The following is an 8,152-nucleotide window of genomic DNA, read 5'->3' on the forward strand; positions in this document are numbered from 1 at the left end:
TAGGGACTGTTATGACCATAGTTGTACAAAATGATGGGGATTTGGGGGTTTCAAGGGATTTTTTTTTTTTTTTTTTTTTTAAACAAGATCTTTTCAGCGGTGTTAGGCTTGAGTCTGTTCCTCTTCTCTTCAGTTTTGGAGAGAAAACTCACACGGCACAGGAGTTGCTGGCATATGAAGATAGATTTTGTCCAACTTGTAAAGAGTTGGATAAACAGCTGCCTCCACCTACAGTATCTCTTTTTGCAGTCACTGCAGAAAATGTTTCTGGGGAGCATTACCATTGCTAAAACCCTTCAGCTTCAGGGGAGCATTGCCCCCAGACTCCCCAACCAGGGCTCTCTTGACCCACAACTATTTTGAGCATTTTTCTTTATTTGCTTCTCACATGCCTGTAGATGAGCTTGCTGACATGTTTCAGAAAAAGGAAGGAGGATGGACATGGAGAGGAGAAGAATCATTCTATTATTGTTTTTAATTTGTAAATGAGGACTGGGATTTTTTTTTTTTTTTTTTAGAGTCTCACTCCAGCCAAAGTTCCAATGTTGGCAACCCTGTGGATGATGGTTGCGTAGAAGATGATGAGCAGTGCCCGGGCCAGGTTGAACTTCCTGAGCTGTTTTAGGAAATACATCCTCTGCTGTGCCTTCTTCTCTGATGGAGTTTATGTGGGAAGTCCACTACAGATCATGGGAGATGGTGGATCCCAGGAACAGGAAAGTGTCCACAGAACAGTGTTGTTGAGAATGGAGAGGGTGGGGGAGTGATGGTGGGTTCCTCTGTTCCTCCTGAAGTCTGCTATCATCTCCACAGTCTTGAGCAGGTTCAGCTCCAGGTTGTTCTGACCACAACAGAGTGCCAACTGTTCCACCTCCTGTCAGTATGCAGCCTCATCACCATCCTGGATGAATCCAATGATGGTGGTGTTGTCTGTAAACTTCAGGAGTTTAACAGAGAGGTTCCCGGAGGTGCAGTAGTTTGTGTAGAGGGAGAAGAGCAGTGGGGAGAGCACACACCCTTGAGGGATGCCAGTGCTGATTGTACGTTTTCTGGGTGTGATGCTTCCCAGCCTCACCTGCTGTGTACTGTCCGTCAGGAAGTTGGAGATCCACTGACAGGTGGGAGCTAGCACAGAGAAGTTAGAGAGATTTTTGTGGACTGTACTTTATATGTACAGTAAAACTCACCTAAACTCTCATAGTATAAACCTGATATTCACAGTGACTGGACAAAAAAGTCTCAATGTTTTTGTATTGTTTTCCACGTAATCAACACTGTATATAATGGATTTTGTAAAATGAATTTTTCACTCACATCAGATAAAATGTCCTGTTTGATCGCAATGTATTTCCATTTAAAATCCCTTGCATGTGGAACCGGAGTCATTTCCCTGATTAAAAGCCTGCCTGTTAATTTTTTTCATGCCATGCTCAGACTCGGACCTGCAGTCTGACGTGCACCTGTTAAATCAGACACTGCAAAAGGCTGTGATTTGACACTTTTCTGCTTTCACTCCTTCATCTCCCATCATATTTAAATACTTTTTGCAGTGCACACGCTGATTACGTTTCGGGATCACATACATTTGGCAGAAAAGTCAGAAACTTTACAACATGAAGTCGGGAAAAGATAAACTTGTACAGCTTACCTTTGAATTGGAGGTGATGATTGTAGAAAGAAAGCTTGTTGAGGGTCAGATTATCCATCCATCCATCCATTTTCTTCCGCTTTATCCGGAGTCGGGTCGCGGGGGCAGCAGCTCAAGCAAAGCCGCCCAGACCTCCCGATCCACACACACCTCCCCCAGGTCCTCCGGGAGAACCCCAAGGTGTTCCCAAGCCAGCCAAGAGATGTAATCCTTCCAGCGTGTCCTGGGTCTTCCCCGGGGCCTCCTCCCAATGGGACGTGCCCGGAACACCTCTCCAGCGAGGCGTCCAGGGGGCATCCGGAAAAGATGCCCGAGCCACCTCAACTGACTCCTTTCAATGTGGAGGAGCAGCGGCTCGACTCCGAGCTCCTCCCGAGTGACTGAGCTCCTCACCCTATCTCTAAGGGAGCGCCCAGCCACCCTGCAGAGGAAACTCATCTCGGCCGCTTGTACCCGCGATCTCGTTCTTTCGGTCATGAGCCAAATCTCATGACCATAGGTGAGGATCGGAACATAGATCGATCGGTAAATCGAGAGCTTTGCCCCCCTACTCAGCTCTCTCTTCACCACGATGGTCCGATACAGCGACCGCATCACTGCAGACGCTGCACCGATCCATCTATCAATCACACGCTCCATCTGTCCCTCACTCGTAAACAAGACCCCGAGATACTTAAACTCCTCCACTTGAGGCAAGGACACTCCACCGACCTGAAGAGGGGAAAGCACCTTTTCCCGGTCGAGAACCATGGCCTCGGATTTGGAGGTGCTGATTTTCATACCGGATGCCTCACACTCGGCTGCAAACCGCCCCAGTGCACGCTGAAGGTCCTGATTTGACGAAGCCAACAGAACCACATCGTCCGCAAACAGCAGAGATGAGATTCTGTGGCTCCCAAACCAGACCCCCTCTACACCCTGGCTGCGCCTAGAAATTCTGCCCATAAAAATAATGAACAGAACCAGTGACAAAGGGCAGCCCTGGCGGAGGCCAACGTGCACTGGAAACAGGTTTGACTTACTACCGGCAATGCGAACCAAGCTCCTGCTGCAGTCGTACAGGGACCGGATAGCCCTTAGCAAAGGACCCCGGACCCCGTACTCCCGGAGCACTCCCCACAGGGTGCCCCGAGAGACACAGTCGAACGCCTTCTTTAGATCCACAAAACACATGTGGACTGGTTGGGCGAACTCCCATGAACCCTCGAGCACCCAATGGAGCGTGTAGAGCTGGTCCAGTGTGCTGCGAACAGGAGGGTTCGCACCATTGGCTCCTCAGCCAATGGTGCGAAGCTACCATCTGTGGGATTATGACTGAACGCATCTAAGTCAGAATCCTGCTTAGCGAAGCGATACCGAAGCGCCGTGGATTTTCGGTTGGCCCCTGATAGCTGGGCCTCCCCCCCGGGGGGGGGGCCCGGTGAGCAGAGCCGCTCGTGGCTGAACTGGGGCGCGGCCAGATATGCGGCCGCCCCTCTCCTCTCACGCAACTCATGTTTGTGGAGAACCTGGTGCTAAATCAGACGACTTAATCTCAACCACCCCCCCACCCACCCCCATTCGCAGGGTCAGATTAATCCATAATAAATCATAATCCAGCGACGGAGCACTTTAAAATTGTCACGCACGTCGTTGCATGACACAGAGTTACAGAGCTACAGAAGCATAAATCAGGCTTTAAAATAATTAAATAAATCATTATAAATTGTAAATTTATGTAAATTTGGTATCTTAATTGTTTTTATATTTATTTTGATAGTACCTGTACCTGGATGTGTTGCTGTATGTGGTTAAATGATTTTTTAAAAAATGTTGGAAACAGAAAAAGGTTCATTCAGTAGTTCAGCACAGTTGGGCCTAAAATGGCGCCATGTTCTGAGTTGATGCTACTCTCTCAATTAAGGTACTCTGCAGAGGTGTCAGGAGCATATGTAAAAACTTTTTTGTGGTATTTAAAAGGTTTTTTGAAATTCACATTTCCACAAAGCATATTTTCAATTTGCTATTTCAAATCGTGCAAACCTGTCTAGTGAATGAGTTCCTAAAATATCTGTAAGTAACTGTAAAAACAGCACCATATTCACTATTAAAATTTTGGATTCAGATAGATATAGTTGAAGACCAGCGATCCTCCTATTTTAGGGGTTGTGTTTGTGCCTTTTAACCTGAAAAATGATTGTGAATGATTCCCAGTTTATTAATGCACAGCGTTTCGTGGAGCACAGCCCTTAAGTATGCAGACCCTGATTGGGATGCAGTCAGTCTTACCAATTACCAGAGCTGTGTGCCTGGGAATCTGAAGAAAAGAAAAAAAAATATGGCTCTGCAAATGGCTGCCTTGGTGCTTTGGTGTTCATTCCTTTGTTTGTTTGTGTGCATTACACCTGTGATATGCAACAGTTCTCGGATCTCTTTCACCCGCACAGAGCTCATGAAGATTAGGGGAATAACACCAGCAGATTTGTTTCCCATTTTTCTCGAGCTTACAGTGGATTTATTGGACATATTGGCCAAAGGTGCTTTCACCTTGGCCCACGTAGAGAAACGGCGGTCTGTGGGTGAGTATGTGTGTACATGGGTGTTTACAGTACGTATGGCCCAGGGGATGAAGCGGTTTGTTAGCCTGCTAGTGTGGGACTGCTGGTGTGACTGGTAGCATCTCCCGGAGGGCAACAGCTTAAACAGTGGGTGGGCAGGGTGTGTGGGGTCTCCGGTAATGGCCTTGGTTCTTCTCAGGCAGCAGGATGTGGTGATGGTTGCTGGGCTCAGCAGAGGGCAGCCAATGATCTTGTGGGCAGTGTTTATGACCCTCTGCGTCGCCTTCCTATTTACGGCTGTGGAGCTTGCGTACCACACACCCAGACAGCACGCTAGAAGGCCAGCAGCAGGTTTGTGTCCAGGTTGTTTTTCCTGAGGACATGCAGGAAGTGTAGCCTCTGCTGAACCTTCTTAACCAGAGCCCTGATGTTGGAGGTCCAGGAGTGGTCTGTGGAGATGTGAGTGCTCAGAAACCTGCAGATGACAGTTTCCACCCATTCTCAGTTTATGAGGAAGGAGTTGTGTGGTCCTGTCTGTTCTTCCTGAAGTCTATGATGAGTTCTTTTGTCTTATGAACGTTCAGGGTCAGGTTGTTCTCTGAGCACCAGTGCAACAGTTTCTCCATCTCGGCCCTGTATGCTGCCTCATCCTCATCGCAGATGAGTCCAACCACTGTAGTATCATCTGCATATTTTATGATTTGGTTGGTTAGATGGGTTGGAGAGCAGTTGTAGGTGTACAAGGCATACAGTCGAGGGCTCAGGATGCAGCCTTGAGGGGAACCCGTGCTGAGTGTGAGTGTGGAGGAGTGGTGGGGCCGAGGTTCCATAGACTATAATACAGAATACAGAATTTAAAAAACATATGTACAAATGTAGCAAAGAGCAAAGTATATACAACTATTTTATATATATATATATATATATATATATATATATATATATATATATATATATATATATATATATATATATATATATATATATATATATATATATATACAACTATTTACATTAAAATGCAGGAAGTGCTTCAGGTGTTTTTTTGTACAGCTATTTACAAAATAATAAGATAACACAAAATTATTTTTTCCACTCAGAATAAACAATTGCAGTCAAATACAAGACCTCTGTCCTGTGTTGGACATCACAGGCCTAACACTTTGTCATTCCTCCTTTTGACCACCCAGAGGCACTGTCTTTGGAGGCTTTAACCAGCCAGAGGTGTCAAAAGAGGCATACATTTATGTGCACGTCAATCAAATATGTTGGTTTGTGATCATTTTTATTTTGGCTTAGGTTGTGCATTTTCCACCAAATCACATTTTTTTTCCTCTTGTAATTGCTCCAGCCAAAAAGGAGGAAAGAAGGAGAGAACCTCCTGTTCGTGTGCACTCATCGAAGGCAGTACCTCTACAACCAAATACATGGGCCAGTGATTATTTTATTTGGCTTAGGTTGTACGTTTTCAACCAAATGATAAAGGGAAAGTCACATTTTTTTCCCCTTGCAAATGCTCCGGCCAAAAAGGAGGAAAGAGGGAGAGAAGTCCCATTCACACGTGTGCTGGATGAAGCATTGCTCCACACATTAATATAATATTCCGGAAAAAGCCTGGCGAAAATTGTTCATCATTATTCAAGTTTTACTGGGTCTATCAACAAAATTTAAAAACTGGCATATAGGTTGAAGTCTGCACTTTCAACAAACACTCAAACGGAAACTGAGAGTGTGAGGGATCTGATGGGAAAACCGCTTAATTCGGTCATGTGACTATGATGCGTATCGGCATCAAATGACTTCAGAGCGTTAATATAGAGATGATTTACCGCCCCTGGTAGAATGGCGTGTGAGTCCAGAATGTAATTATCAACATCCATTGTTCAGTGTTGTCAGCTAATATCCGTAGTTTCTCCAAAAATCTTAGTCCTATCAACATTCCCTTTTGGCGGCGTTGACCCAAAATACATAGACACCAAATGGCAAATGTCAGCTCTCCCCAGTCTGTCCGTGATCAAAGCCATAGACACATGCACATGCATACACGCACACAGAGGCCACTTGGCTTTTAAAATAAAGATAAAGTAGATAGATAAAGTCATTTGATTCATGACTTCTTATTTGAGTCTAAAACTGTTTGATTCCTGTTCTCACAATGTAGACTGTCCCGTTGTCCACTGTGTGAGAGCTGACAACAAAATTTATGGATCAGTGAACGCAGCCACTTTGTTTACCATCTAGCATGCCGGTGTCGCTGACCAAACGGTGCCCCTAACAACTGGTCCGCCCTGCCTTCACTGCACATGCGTCATTTTGGACCACAGCAACTCGTCTGAGACTGAATCTCTACAGCCAAATCGATCAAAGGGAATAATGTGATTATTAACCATTAGATGACAAAGTAAAACCTCTTAATCATTCTAAAGTCAGTTTTAAGAAGAAACGAGGCTGTTTTAAGCAGAAGCTAGGTGATAATCGGTGAACCACTACTGATGCATCTAACTGACGTAGATGCAGCAGCATCTACGTCACAGTCTGGTCGCTACTCCGTCTTTTATGATGAAATAATGCTGAATTTATGTGGAAATGATTGTTGCACAAAGGCTTCAGATATCTGTCGCTGAGATAGATGATGACTGGAGTGCAGATTTAAGCAGAAATGAGGTGATAATCAGTGCATCGCTATTGATGGTCAGACATGACACTGCTGTGGTCTAAAATGACGCATGCGCAGTGACGCCAGGGTGGGCTGATTTTTAGGGGGACCGTTCGGTCAGCGTCATCAGTATACTGCTGGCTTTCGGGTTTGACTTCGTCAAATGCCTCTTTGGTTGCTACAGTCTTCAAATTCCACATTTATGCTGCGAAATAACTGTGTTTAACACTGCAAGGTTAATATATTCTTTTTTGTTTTTTGAATGTTGGTAACGTTAGATAATATCTAAATTTAGCATGTGCATCAATCAAGCTAGCAGCCATAATGCTATAATGTGCAGTCCTGGTGGTCATTAAGGCCACCATGTTTGTTGTCTTATTGCATCATAATGACCTGTTTTCTCCACACAGTTCCTGGCATTTTCATAGACATAATTCATAATACAGGGACATCTTGTTTGCTCATGTTTATTGCATTCATTTAAACTCGCTAACTCCAATTCAGTTCCACTATTCCAGCTGATGTTGAGCAAGAAGCAGGGTGCAGCCTGGACAGGCCACCAGTTTGTCACAAGGCCTCTTACAGATGGAAAGACAAACACATTCCCATCTGCTGTCAATTTAAAGTTTCCAGTTCACCTAACCTGCATGTGTTTGGAAGTGGGAGGAAGTGGGAGGATTTGCAAGGAACCCACGCAAACGTGGGGAGAACATGTACACTCTACACAGAAAGAACCAGGTCGGAATTGATCCCAGGATCTTCTCTCTGTGAGGCAACAGCCACCGTGCTGCTCCAATTTATTTGAAATTCTCAAATTAACAGGCCTTTATGGCTTTGTCAGTCAAGATAAGGTTGGGTGAGATGACACTTCAGCTTTGTCTTGTTTTTTTTTTAATGTTTTTACAATTTCTGAGTTCACTTTCAACACTGAGCAATTACAAGACTAAAATACAAAATTTTAAAAATATTTACCCCATCATCAGTGTCACTTTCAATGTTTCAATGTTCAATGCTGCTACAATCCTCATGATCTGCTTTTGTTTTCATACGTATATGATTTTTGTCTAAAGTGCACTGTGCTGCACCTTTGAAATCTAATCAGTGGGGCTGTGAGGTGACATACAAAAAATACAACTGAAGAATAGGGGAGGTGATGGTCTAGTGGTTAAGGCATTGGGCTTGAGACCAGACGATCCTCGGTTCAAATCCCAGCCTAACTGGAAAATCACTAAGGGCTTTTGGGCACGGTCCTAAATCTCGTATTGCTCCCGGTGTGTAGTGAGCGCCTTGTAGGGCAGCACCCTCACAACG

This window comes from Thalassophryne amazonica, chromosome 12, assembly GCF_902500255.1.
Source record: "Thalassophryne amazonica chromosome 12, fThaAma1.1, whole genome shotgun sequence".
Lineage (NCBI taxonomy): Eukaryota > Metazoa > Chordata > Actinopteri > Batrachoidiformes > Batrachoididae > Thalassophryne > Thalassophryne amazonica.